Source organism: Nicotiana sylvestris, chromosome 12 (assembly GCF_000393655.2).
Source record: "Nicotiana sylvestris chromosome 12, ASM39365v2, whole genome shotgun sequence".
Lineage (NCBI taxonomy): Eukaryota > Viridiplantae > Streptophyta > Magnoliopsida > Solanales > Solanaceae > Nicotiana > Nicotiana sylvestris.
In genome coordinates, this window is record NC_091068.1 from 70,291,797 (window position 1) to 70,306,925 (window position 15,129).

Sequence of the window (15,129 nt, forward strand, 5' to 3'; positions counted from 1 at the left end):
TTATACCTCCGAAGTCTATTGAAGAATTTCCTCAGATCTTTAATGTGGTCAGTGGCCTTCTTGGATTTGATAATAACATTATCCACATATACCTCTAGCTCCATGTGTATCATATCATGGAAAATGGTAGTCATGGCCCTCATGTAGGTGGCCCCTGCATTCTTTGGGCAGAACGGCATCATCCTTTAATAGTACACTCCCCACGGCGTAATGAAAGCTGTTTTCTCAGCGTATTCCTCATCCATCCAGATCTGATGATAACCAGCGAAGCAATATATGAATGACTGTAGTTCATGCATGGCGCAATTGTCAATTAGGATGTGTATATTTGGTAAAGGGAAGTAGTCTTTTGGACTGGCCCGGTTGAGATCCCGATAGTCGACATAGACTCTGACCTTCCAATCCTTCTTTGGAACTGGCACAATGTTGGCTAACAATGTCGAGTATTCTACTACCTTGAGAACCTTAGCTTTGATCAGCTTATTTACTTCTTCCTTGATTTTCAAACTCATATCAGACTTGAACTTTCTGAGCTTTTGCTTTACGCCAATTTTAACTTTTTAACCGATTTTATTCATTTTTTAGAGAAAATTGCAACGCCATTAAAACACATCTCAAACCACGTCACATAAATGCAGCCGTGATCTTTGACATATTTTAACATCGTTGTGATTTGGATTTGGGTCACATAAATGCGCACCCGAATTTTAAAAAGTAATATTATTAAACTAACGCGCCTAAAGCAATTTCGTGTTTGCAACTTTGCGAGGGCCATAAAATTCACTAAATGGCACGCCTCGAGTTCTAAGGATAAACAAAATTAATTGGACGAGTGCCATGCAATTAAATTTTTGTTTGGCATGGCGCACCTCAATTTATTCTAACCCGAAAGGTTTCCAGATTAACTCCTAAGGGCCATAAATTATAACTCGTCTAATATGGCTCACCTTAAATAATTTTTAGACAACCTAATTAATCAAAGGACATGAAGGGCCCTAACTAATCATTTGCACTTTAGTGAGATTACAGAGAGATCGTGTTGATTAATCCCAAGCTCTTTCACCAAAACCTAAAGAATTGGGACTTCATTTGTTGAAGCTAAACAATTCAAATAGTAAAACAATATATTGATACACACATGCCGGCTTGGGCTCAAGTGAGCCCAAATTTGGTAGAAGCTCCACCGTCCATGACAATGTATTGGTACCTGAAGTGAATATTTTAACACCTGGGCCACGCACTATGCCCAACGTCCAAAACCAGGCAATGGCACTCGACCATCTGGAAATGCAAACACAATCAGAAAACTATGCAGCGTGTTACTAAGCTAAGCATTTTGAAGCCCAATTTCGAGACATTTAAACCATTACTGAATCTCTGAGTATGTGAGGCAAGTGACTTATTACTTGTTTTAATTAATAACAAAGATTTAAGCAAAAATTGAAGTTGCAGTGAAGACCTTCATTTACTAATAAATCAGGCCTGCATAGTAACTCAAAATAAACATTTTCTTGATTCATTGTGCTACTTTATTCAACAGGACACCAAATCAACATTTCTTGTAGGTGCTGAAGCATAAACAATATAGGCAACACAACATAGATTTTGCACTCAAAATAACATGGCTAATTAACCATTTGTAAAGCCAGCTGAAGAAAGGATCAAACGAGAGAAACAACCTTTAACTTAGACATAGATGCAGGAAATTCTACCCAAGCCTACCAGTCATATAAAAGAGAATTTACTTCTGCAGGGAAACTTACAGGCTATTATACCATCTGAAACTAAACTTCTCACATAAATGTGAAACTAGGAAAATAACTATAACCAAAACTTGTGGATTTTATCTCACACACATGCTCATCTTTATCAACAGAATTAACAAAATGATTTTAACCAAACAACTTGACAGTTTATCAGATTCCACATCCCACCTTAAGACAAAATGTAACATAAGGATATAAATGGATACCATAAATCATAATTACCTGGCGCTACTTCCGAAAACTCCTAAAATTATAGCTAACATCCCATGAGAATAGAATAGTATTCATTTCTGAAGTCTCCAATCAGTTACAGTATTTTGAATTTGCACCTCATGTATTTAGAGATTCAAATGTACCTGGATATGGGAGGAAACAGGGGTGAAGGATCAACAGTAACAATAGTAGGACCCAGCAACAAAAACAACTAGCAAAATCAACTTCAAACCAAGAAGTGATTTGTAGCCGCTCAAAATAACAGTCTCAACCAAACAACAACCCAGGAAACTTTAAACCAAACTTTTGAAGATCAAATTCAATCCATTTCCCACTCGGATGAGTCATAATTATTTCAGAAGTTGAAAAGAAAATCAAAAATCACTGAAGAAATTCAATAAAACAGTAAAAAGTTCAGCCGTTTATATTTTCTGAATTTTTCTCTTCCATCTCCACCTTCAAAGGTAAGAAAACATGCTTTTATAGACAAGGGAGTATGGCAGCTTAAAAGGGTTCAATTTTACACTTGAAATCTTTTTGAATTTTCAATTTAGCTCAGATACCCTCAGTTAAAAAGTCTAAAATTCAGAATAGTTCCCCTTCCCCAGTTTCCTAGAAGCTTCCCATTCATTTACACAATATTCCCCTAGCCAATTACCCAAAATAGCCCTCTGAGCCCTGCATTACCCTCAGAAAATTCATGGGTCCATTAGACCCAACGACTCAAAACCAGCCTAACTCTTTTCTTTGGGCCCAAGTCTAATTCCGAAATTTAGAAGAAATGAGAAGGCAGAAAAGGCAATTCGGATTTCCAAACCCACCATGAACCAAACGTTCTCAATATGTCCCAAAATTAAACAACCTAACCTAACAAATTTAAACAAAATGGAAGAAGCTAATAACTAATATTAAATCTAACTAAAAGAACCACATGTAGAGATAATCTTGAAAATAGAAGAAAGAGAGGGAAAAATAGAAGAAGCTAATAGAGGAAAAGACCGGGAGAACCAGACTTACCCGCTAAGCCTAACGAACCCGAGTTTGAAATAACATTTCCAAAGAATCCCCTACTTTTGGCCGAGATAGACTTCAATCGTATGTTTTCAACTGAAAACACATGATTAAAGTCCATTTCAACCTCAAAATCTCAAAACCTTGATAATCAACTCTTTTCGGGATTTAAGGTTAAGCTTCAATCTGAAATTCGATAGGCTCCAGGATGATTCGAAAGCAAGTGGTTAGGGATTTGGAATGAGAGGGACCTGGTGGTCAGGAGGTGTAATTTTGGTGGTGAACGGAGATGGCGCCGCCAGGTTAAGGCGATGGGAATTAGGGGCGGTGGGTTAGGGTTTATGTTTGGACTCTGAAGAGACGAAGGTGAGAGAGAGACGAGATGGGAGGGGGGTTCTGAGGGGGTTGGGTTTGTTCGGACATTTAAATAGACTAGGGAGGCTACTTCCCAACCGTCAGATCAATGGAGATTAATGGTTGAGATCCGGGGGAGGCAAACGATGTCGTTTGGTTGGGAAGTGGGGCTAGACCGGGTTGGGGCGTGGGTTTGGGCTGGGCGTGATTTTATAAAGAAGAAGAAGGGTTTGGGCTGAAATTGGGGTGAGTTAAAATAAAAATGGCCCAAAACTGATTCTTCATTCTTTTTTTCTTTCATTCTTTTCCAAATTAATTATTTTATTTTCAAACTCTTTTAATTAAAAAATATTTCAAATAAAAAATAAAATAAAACCCAAACTAAATACTAAATAAAATTAACCATACCACATTGAATTAATTAACTCTAACTAATAATTACCACAATTAATTAAAACCGAATTAAAGGAAAAACTACCAAAGTTCAAAAATTAAAATTAAAAGTGCAAAAATAACTATTTTGTGATTTTCCAATTCTTATAAAATAACTAATTTACTACTTAATTCAAAAGTGCAAAGTTAAATCCTAAATGCAAATGCAACATATTTTTATATTTTGCATTAGTTAAATAAAATAGACATGCATAAACAAATGCAAACATTTAACATAAAATGCCACGAAAATCCATAAAATTTCAAATAATAAAAAGAAATTATTTTGTTTGAAATTATGGGAGTAATTCTTATAGGGCAAAAATAACGTGCTCACAGCTGCCCCTCTTTGCTCGGAAACACGAAGAGTTTTCGTGCAAAGATAAAGTGAGCGGATACGAGTGATTTTTGCCCGTTTGAATACTCCGTGGGAAGCATTTTTGAAAGATTTGACCGCACACTGCTTTCGAGGTTTCCTACATATCCTTGGCTATAAAGGAATCAGGTCAGTGTAGTTCGGGAACATTTGGTAGCTGGGACTACCATGAAGTTGTGATTTCACTGTTGTTGTTGCTGCTGCTGCTTACTGAATCCCCTTATTACACCATGACAAAATAAAAAGAAGCTAGACTAGACTATGAACTATGCATTACAAAATCCTATCTATATCTTCAAACTTGCTCTTGTGGTTCCTCTTGCCTTGTTAACTTGTATTTTTTTGGTGGAATCCCCTTGTTGCCGCCTTGAATTTGTAGTCTGAGATGTTTTCCCTTTCTCTAGGTGGGCACCTAATTGCCAAACTTTGAAAAATGTATTCCCTTGTTCTCCATGTGGGCGCCTGATTACTGAACTTGAAAATGTATTCCCTTGTTCTTCAGGTGGGCGCCTGATTACTGAACATGAAAAATGTATTCCCTTGTTATTCACGTGGGCGCCTGATTTCCAACCTTTGAAAAATGTATTCCCTTGTTCTCCAGGTGGGCCCCTGATTACTGAACTTGAAAATGTATTCCCTTATTCTTCAGGTGGGCGCCTGATTGCCAAACTTTGAAAAATGTATTCCCTTGTTCTTCAGGTCGATGCTTGATTGCCAAACTTGAGAAATGTATTCCATTGTTCTTCAGGTGGGCGCCTGATTGCCAAACTTTTAAAAATGTATTCCCTTGTTCTTCAGGTGGGCGCCTGATTGCCAAACTTGAGAGATGTATTCCCTTGTTCTCCAGGCGGGCGCCTGATTTCCACAAAATAAACAAAACAAAGAAAACATCTGCCCCGGTTTGATGCTGGGCGCATTGAATCATGTTACCAAATATCTCTATGAATTTAAAAGCTAAATCCCATTATCTAGGTGGGTCATGAACACTTAAAACTAAATCCCATTATTCAGGAGGGTCCTGAAAATGAAAAATTAAATTCCATTATCCAGGAGGGTGATGACAACAAAAAATTAAATCTCATTATCCAGGAGGGTCCTGAAAACTTAAAACTAAATCTTATTATCTAGGCGAGTTCTGAACACTTAAAACTAAATCCCATTATCCAGGAGGGTCCTAAACACTTAAAACTAAATCCCATTACCCAGGAGGGTCCTGAAAATCAAACGTCAAATCTTATCTTAAGAGTGACAATTCTTTTCTGCCGAATTATGCTGCCCTACAACAGAACTTATGGTACATCTTGTTATCTAATGGAAATCTTAAAGCTAGGTCCCATTATTTAGGAGGGCCCTGAAAACTCCTACTTGAATCCTATCTCAAACATGCAAACTTTGAAACCATCTTACATTCCTTGGGGTACATTTATGCTAGATTTTACTACTCAAGATTAATTTGAATTTTAAACTAGGTCCCATTTTTCAGGAGGGTCCTGAGAACTTCAAATTAAATCCCATTATCTAGGCGGGACCTGAGAGTTTACTGTCATACTTGTTTGGTGCTCGCCTTTCTTTACGGAGGGTTTCCCTGAAACAAACGGAACTTTTTGCCCCTGTTTCAATCAAAGAAAAATCTTGTTAGTTTAAAATGTGGTGGTTAGTTGATGGTATTCTTTGCTGAAGGTTTCTCCACTGCCACGCTTTGTTTTGATTGGTTTCCTCTGAACTAGCTAAGAACCGCCTGACTTCCGACTGACTTTCAAACCCCCATTATTTTGGATGACCCGCCCGTTCTATACCCAAACCGTTGTTTCACACTTCTGACCCCTTTAACTTAACCTCTACATCTTCCATGAAATGACTAAATCATTCCACCGATGGAACTTTTGCGGGCACCTTATCCCACTTTACATCATGCTATCTTTGGTATGTTCTGGCCACACTGTGATTTGAAATTTTTGAAGCTGGGAGTGAGCTTTGAAATCCATTCTTATTTGCTTAAACAAAACTGACATTGAAACATCATAGAGAAATGAAACCCAAAAGAAATGAAATGCAATGACCTTGAGAGTTAAGGATAAAGAAAATCCAAAACTGGATGACTTGCTAAAAAAGGAAAGAGGAAAGAGACTTATCTGTATGGAACAGCTGGTACCAATGATCATGACATGCATTTCGGATTAATTGGCCCAATCTGTCCAACCAATCAATTTTCAGTTGCCATACTTGTTGCCCCGGAATTTCCATAACTTGATTTCTTCACCAAAACCTTGACCTTGTTCAGCCTGCGGTGCCCTGAAGGGTTTTCCCCAACAAGCCTCTATCATTTGTTTATCTCTCAACTAACATCACCTTACGGTGCCCATGAGGGTTTTCACCAATAAGACTCTCTCATTTTGATTTTCCTGCTTGGACAAGAGTGCTGCCCCTGATATGAATCGCTTCTACTTGCTCGACTTGGCATCTCTCAAAGACTGATCTGAAGGTTTTCTTTGGACCGTAACATAGGCTTTTGGATAGGGTTATAAGGAAATGGTATCAAAGGCTCAAAACAATTAAAATGGGTTCAAAATTACAACTTTTGGAATCAGATTTCCTGCAACAACCACAACTTCTGCCCCAGTTTCTTGCTTGGGGACTTTTGAATTTTATTTTAATGGGACCGAACCGTGAGGCTGCCTACGTATCCTTAAAAGGAATCAGGTCAAACGTAGTTCATGTCATAGAAATTACTTTGTTGTTGTGATTTTCTCTTTTCTCTTTCTTTTCTTTCTCTTTTTTGCTTTCTTTTTCTCTTTTTGTTGCTTTTCTTCTCTTTTTTTCTCTTTTCATTCCTTTCTTTCTTTTTTTCTCTTTTCTTTCTCTTTTTTTTCTTCTTCCTTTACTTATCTTTTGTGCTTGCATTTCTGAACTTTGCTACTGATTCCAAAAGGGGGGTATGAAGGAAATAAATAAGGCTCAAGGGGGCAAAAATGCTAAAGTGTTTAGATAGCAGAACAAAATGCCTTCGTCATTCCAATCTTCAAAACATTCCAAGTACGAACAAATACAATTTAAACAAAGAAATCATACATAATATCTTTTGACTGCATCGGCATTGATTGCCATTTCTACACATTTTGCTTCTATATCTGTTAAATATCAAGCACCATTGGACAACACTCTCGCTACGACGAATGGCCACTGCCAGTTTGGGGCGAACTTGCCTTTTGCTTCAGCTTGATGAGGAAGAATGCGTTTCAATTCTAACTGGCCCACTTAAAACTTCCGTGGACGCACCTTCTTATTATATGCTCTTGCCATTCTCTGTTGATACAACTGGCCATGACACACTACTGCTAATCGTTTCTCATCAATCAAACTCAATTGTTCCAGGCGGGTTTTAACCCACTCATCATCGTCAATTTTGGCTTCTGCAACAATCCGAAGGGATGGAATTTTAATTTCCACGGGTATCACTACTTCTGTGTCATATACCAACAAGTAAGGAGTTGCCTCTACTGAAGTACGAACAATAGTGCGATAACCCAACAATGCAAAAGGCAGCTTCTCATGCAATTGCCTGGACCCTTCCACCATTTTCCGAAGTATTTTCTTTATGTTCTTGTTGGCTGCCTCGACTACTTCATTCGCCTTGGGGCGATATGGGGTGGAATTGCAATGTGTAATCTTAAACTGTTGACACACCTCTTTCATCAGATGACTATTGAGATTAGCCCCATTATCTGTAATGATCACCTTTGGTATCCCAAACCGGCAAATGATATTTGAGTGCACAAAATCAACCACCGCCTTCTTGGTTACAGACTTGAATGTTTTAGCCTCTACCCACTTGGTGAAATAGTCTATGGCCACCAGAATGAACTTGTGCCTGTTTGATGCTGATAGCTCAATTGGCCCAATGACATCTATGCCCCAAGCGATGAAAGGCCATGGTGCGGACATTGTATGCAATTCAGATGGCGGCGAATGAAGCAAATCTCCGCGTACTTGGCATTTATGACATTTGCGCACAAAACTGATGCAATCTCTCTCCACGGTGAGCCAATAATAACCTGCTCGAAGAATCTTCTTTGCCAGAACATACCCACTCATATGCGGTCCACAGACTCCAGAATGTACTTCGGTCATAATAGTTGTAGCCTGTCTAGCATCTATGCATCTCAACAACCTAAGATCTGGGGTCCTTTTGTACAAAACCCCTCTGCTGAAGAAGAAACCGCTTGCCAACTGCCTAATTGTTCTCTTTTGATCACTTGTGTCTTGTACTGGATACACCCCAATCCTGATGTATTCTTTGATATCGTGAAACCAAGGCTCCCCATCGAGCTCTTCTTCCACCACATTACAGTAAGCATGCTGATCATGGATCTGAATCTGCAAAGGATCCATATATGCCTTATCGGGATGGTGCAACATTGACTCCAGAGTAGCCAAAGCATTGGTGACCTCATTGTGAATCCTTGGAATATGCCTGAACTCTATTGATTGGAACCGTTGACAAAGATCCTGCAAGCATTTTCGGTATGGTATGAGTTTTAAATCTCATGTTTCCCATTCTCCTTGAATCTGGTGCACCAAGAGGTCCGAGTCACCCAAGACCAAGACATCCTGGACACCCATATCCACAACCATCCTCAAACCCAAAATGCATGCCTCGTACTCAGCCATGTTGTTAGTATAGTAGAACCGAAGCTGAGCCGTAACGGGTAGTGATGCCCTATTCCAGAAACAAGTATCGCTCCTATCCCGACGCCTTTCATGTTAGCAGCCCCATCAAAGAAAAGTTTCCATCCTGGCTTTTCAATTTGTTCCAATTCATCAATATGCATGACTTTTTCGTCACGGAAGTAAGTCTTCAGAGGTTTATATTCTTCATCCACTGGGTTCTCAGGCAAATGATCGGCCAATGCTTGGGCTTTCATTGTAGTCCTAGTCACATAGACGATGTCAAATTCTGTGAGCAAGATTTGCCACTTTGCGAGCCTCCCTATAGGCATAGGTTTCTGAAAGATATACTTTAACGGATCCGAACGAGAGATGAGGTAAGTAGTGTAAGATGACAAATAGTGCTTCAACTTTTGTGCTACCCAAGTTAGGGCACAACATGTCCTCTCAAGGTGAGTGTACTTAACCTTGCATGATGTGAACTTCTTACTGAGATAATAGATGGCCTGCTCCTTCCTACCGGTGACATCATGCTGTCCCAACACACATCCAAATGAATTGTCCAAGATCGTCAAATACAGAATCAAAGGTCTCACTGGTCCTGGCGGGACCAACACAGGTGGGTTTGACAAGTACCCCTTTATCTTATCAAATTCTTCCCTACATTATTCTGTCCACTTGATCGCAACATCTTTCTTTAACAGTTTGAAGATAGGCATACAAGTCGTCGTGAGCTGAGCAATAAACCTGCTGATGTAATTAAATCTCCCCAACAGACTCATTACCTCAGTCTTGTTCGTTGGGGGTGGCAATTTCTGGATAGCTTTGATCTTTGACGGGTCTAATTTAATACCTTGGCGGCAGACTATGAATCCTAACGACTTTCCAGACGGAACACCGAACGCGCATTTTGCAGGATTGAGCTTGAGATTGTACCTGCGAAGCCTTTGGAAGGACTTTCTCAGATCTCTAACATGGTCAGACTGCTTTCGAGTCATTACAATCACATCATCCACATAAACCTCGATCTCCCTGTGTATCATGTCGTGGAATATGGTCGTCATCGCCCTTATGTAGGTTGCCCCAGCATTTTTCAAGCAAATGGCATGACCCGATAGCAGTACGTTCCCCATGGCGTGATGAATATCGTCTTTTCAGCGTCCTCCTCATCCATTAATATCTGGTGGTAGCCCGCATAACAATCCACAAAAGAATCAAGCTCATGTTTGGCCTAATTATCGATTAATATATGGATGTTCGGCAATGGGAAGTTATCCTTGGGACTTGCCTTGTTGAGATCTCGACAATCAACACACACCCTGGTCTTGCCATCTATCTTCGGCACAGACACAACATTGGCTAACCAGGTGGGATACCGGGTGACACGAATGACTTTGGCCTCAAACTGTTTGGTGACCTCTTCCTTAATCTTCACACTCATATCAGTTTTAAATTTCCTCAGCTTCTGCTTGACAGGGGGAAATGATGGGTCAGTAGGCAATTTGTGAACCACCAAGTCAGTGCTTAGACCCGACATGTCGTCATAGGACCATGCAAAAACATCTTTATACTCGAACAGTGCTTTAATTATGTCCTCTCTGACTTGTGGTTCAAGATGGACACTTATTTTAGTTTCCCGGGCATTATCTTGGTCCCCTAAATTGATTTCTTCTGTATCACTCAGATTAGGCTTGGGTTTTTCTTCAAAATGGCTTAATTATTTACTAATCTCTTCAAAGGCATCATCCTCATCATATTCCGATTCACCATCACACTCTATTTCTTGAATTACTATTTAAGAATTAGATTGGCTTTTAAGATTGGGCTGGAGATTCCTCATGCATGTCATATCATTGAACCCAACATAAAAAGAAGAGTACAAGGAAGAAAAGAAAAACAAAACTATCAGGAAGGAAGAGAAAGGGAAATTGCATTTCGTTGAAATTAAAGATAACAAGATGTATACATCCAAACGGACGAAACCTAGAATCTGAATTACTACCCTGGAATAATCCAGTTAAACTGAAAGAAAATCAAAGCAAACTACCAAAACTCTTTCCTGGTGGGGAGAGGAGTAGCTTCTCAATTGTTAATCTTTGCACTGGGCCCAACAAACTGCACATCCATTTTACTCGAACCCTTTCCAGCTTCCAACATGTTCACATCGGCGAATAATCTCTCGAACTTTTCAATCTAATATCTACCTACATCAACCACTGAACTGGGAATTGTTTCCACTAGGCGTTTCTTGGTTCCAGACCTAACAAATGATCTGAAGAGCCGTGGGATGGGCTTTGGGAGGACCCAGGCCCTTTGTTTCAACTTTCTAGCTCTTCTCACGTCCGCAACTGTGGGCTTGAACCCCAAACCAAACGTATCCATGTTTTTGGGGAGAGACACCGGCTGTACGATACCTTGCAGAGATGCACCCAAACCCTTTCCCGGTACAAAACCATTTTTCAACATTTCGGTAGCTACCATGACTGACGCCGCAGCTACCCTCGGGGTTGGAACGCACTTCCCTTCTGAAATTTTCTCTACCAATCCGTGTCAAAAACCTAATAAACCCATGGCCCCTTGTCATCCTCGAACTCTATGAACGGAACAATGGCATCGCTGGGAACACACCAATTATCTTCGCCGTGCACAACGATTTCCTGTCTATCCTATTCAAACTTGACCATTTGATGCAGAGTAGACGGGACCACTTTGGCAGCATGAATCCAGGGTCGACCTAACAGCAGATTGTAAGAAACAGCCACATCGAGCACCTAGCTCCATCGTAAATTCAATTAGCCCTATTGTAACCTCAAGCATTATGTCCCCGACTGAATCTTTCCCTTCATCGTCGAATCCCCGAACGTATATACTATTCCTGTGAATTATTTTATCATCCACCTTCAACTTGTTCAGAGTGGAGAGAGGGGAAATGTTCGTGCTGGAACCATTGTCAACCAGCACCCGAGTAACCACGGAATCTTCGCATTTCACTGTCAGATAGAGGGCTCTATTATGCTCGATACCCTCCATGGGCAACTCATCATTAGAAAAAGTGACTCTGTTCACCTCAAATATCTTGTTAGCTATCTTTTCCAAGTGGTTTACTAAGATTTTGTCAGGAACGTGGGCCTCATTCAGGATCTTCATCCAAGCCCGACAGTGCTCGTCTGAATGGATCAACAATGACAATAATGAAATCTGAGCCGGTGTCTTCCTCAACTGCTGCACAATGGAATAATACTACACTTTCATCTTTCTCAAGAACTCCTCTGCTTCTTCCTTAGTCACAACTTTCTTCGCCAATACTGGGTTGTATTTGGAGCTTTTAGATTTTCTCAACTCTTCGGGGGCAAAGCATCTCCCCGATTGAGTAAAACCATGGGTCTCACATACTTCTTCTTTAACTTATTTCCCCTTGTAAGTCATTATCACTCGTTCATACTTCGACGGGACCGCCTTGCTATTGACTATTGGTAATTACGTTACCGGCTTGATGATGACAGGGTCTATGCGGGCACCTTCCACAATTACAACAGGCTTGTTTGCCACTCCTGGCACAACCACTTTCGCTCTTTCCTGTTTCCCTGCAAAGTCACTTGAGGACCCCTTCTTGACCACCACAGATGGTTCACTATTTTCCCCATTCAACTTGATCGCAGACTTCTCACTTGTTGACTTTTCGAACGGCGTGGCATCACTAGACCGAATCATCATGACAGTTTGCGAAAGCTTCTTAGGCTCCCCTTCCTTATGCACTATCTCAATCATATTCGTCTCTTGATGAGCTGGCAATGGGTTCTGGTTGATATTAGGTGTCTCCATAGCTTGGACCTCAATCCGATTAGTATCAATGAGCTCTTGAATAGGTATTTTCAATTGCCAGCACTTCTCTGTGTCATGCCCCGGGGCACCAGAACAATATTCGCAACTCACGGAGTGATCAAGATTCCTCGGGGGAGGATTTGGCAATTTTGGTTCAATGGGACTCAGCATACCCAATTGTCTCAACCTGCGGAACAAACTGGTATAGGATTCTCCCAATGGAGTGCAAGTCTTCTTCTTCTGTAACCTCTCATTCTTGGTGGCCTGATTGGGCCGGAAACCTATTCCACGGGGATATCGGTAGGCTCTTAGGGGTGGATAGACATTTTGTGGTGCTGGGTAGATACTTTGTGGAGCTGGCACACGCCATTGCGCGTGAGCGGGAGGTTGAGTGTAGGTTTATGCATGATGGACAGAAAAATGGGGACCTGGCGGTGGGTAGTAGTGTTGTGGTGGACTATATGGAGTGTGGTGGTAAGTTTGGTGATAGGGTCGAGGCTGGTTGTAGTAATGTGAAGGGCCCTTGGATCCGACCCAAGCTCCCAACTCAATTGTCGCAATATCCTCTTTCTTCTTCTTCCCGAGAAAACCCCTAGTACCCTTTTGAATGGCCTGGGTGGTTGCTTTAATTGCTGAGTAGCTCATGATTTTATTAGACTCGAGTCCCTCTTCTACCATGCCTCCCATTTTTACAACCTCATTAAAGGATTTTCCCACTACTGACAACAAATGACCAAAATAAGTAGGCTCCAAGGCTTGCAAGAAATAATCAACCATCTTGCTTTCTTTCATCGGATGGTCAACCTTCGCTTCTTGCTCCCTCCAAAAGAATCCATATTACCTGAATCTCTCACCAGGCTTTTTCTCAATCTTCGTCAATGACAGACGAACTGGGATAATTTCAAGATTGTACTGAAAATGGCAGGCGAAGGCTTGGGCCAAATCGTCCCATATGTACCACCTACTGTGATCTTGTCTGGTAAACCATTCCAATGCCGATCCACTTAGACTTTGGCTGAAATAGGCCATTAGTAATTCATCTCTTCCGCCTGCTCCTCTCATCTTGCTACAAAATCCTCTTAAATGTGTTACTGGGTCACAATTCCTGTCATACAAATCAAACATGGGCATCTTTAATCCTGCTGGTAATTGAACATCCGGGAATAGACATAAATCCTTATAGGCCACACTTACTTGACCTCCTAACTCCCTCATATCTCTGAATGATTGTTCTAAGCTTTTGACCTTTCTGATCATCTCCTCATGTTCGGGATTTTTGGGTGGTTTCTCGGTCTTTGCCGGGAGATCAAGATGAGGGGTATAAGAATATGGTTCTGGAACTTTGAAGGTGGGCTCAGGGGGATAATACTGGTTGTCGTGAGTCTGGAATAGAGGCTCACTGGAAGACCAGTGTAATGCAGTAGGTGGAGGTGCCACAAAAATAGGAGTGACTGGTGGAGGAGGGTGAGGGACTTGTTTGGGTGGTGGAGCTTGTAATGTATGGGAAGTGGTGCCATAGCATTTTTGGTAGAGGGGAAAGGCCGGAGACGAGTTCACAGTGGGAGGTTCCTGAGGTTGAGGCAATGGTGGGATATAAGCAGGGTTGGCGGGATAAACCAGTGGTGGATGCCCCTTTGCCCAGGCCTGGTACATTTCAGTCATTTGCTGCTTTAACTTATACATCTCTTCTTTCATTGCATTAACATCCAATTCTTCCACCTCTTTTGACGGATCGACGATACTTGCCTCCGGTTCTTGGTTGGCCATGTTCAGCTTTTCTTTTGATCAGGTGTTGTAGGAGTGAGTTTCCAGAATGCCAATCAAGAAACCACCTATATGCACTCAATACATCAACAACAACCTTGTTAGCGATTAGGGCTTTAACAGATTAGTAACCGCACATTTTGGGGAATGAATGCACCTAAGCAGTTAACCGTTTCTATTATGCATTTGATCGGATACTTGCGTTATCCCGCCTTTTCCTTATTTTCGTTTGCAACTTCTCTTTTCTCTCCCTTTTTTCATTCTTACCTTTCCTTGCTTGATCTCTCATGGTTTCCGCCCCATAGCTTCTTATTATTTTTTTTCCTCTTTTTTCTTGTTTTTCTCTTGTTTCTCCTCTCTTTTTTTCTTGTTGCCTTCTCTTTTTTTTCCTTTGGTTATGGTCGAATCCTATGGAGATTGCCTACGTATCATGACCTCGCATGAATCAGACCGAGTGTAGTTCTGGGAAATAAATGTGAAAGTAAATAATAAAATATTTTAGGATTTTCAATTTTCTTAAAAAGAAAATTCTTTGATTACAAAGACTCAAAACCAACAGACTCCAAAAGAAACTAACAGACTCTGATGCAAAGACGAAATACAGACTCCAAATATAAACTATCATACTCCATCAAAAGAAAATATAGACTCGAAAACAACTGACGGACTCCAACATAAAGAAAATACATACTCAAAACAACTTACAGACTCTAACGGAAAAGGAAA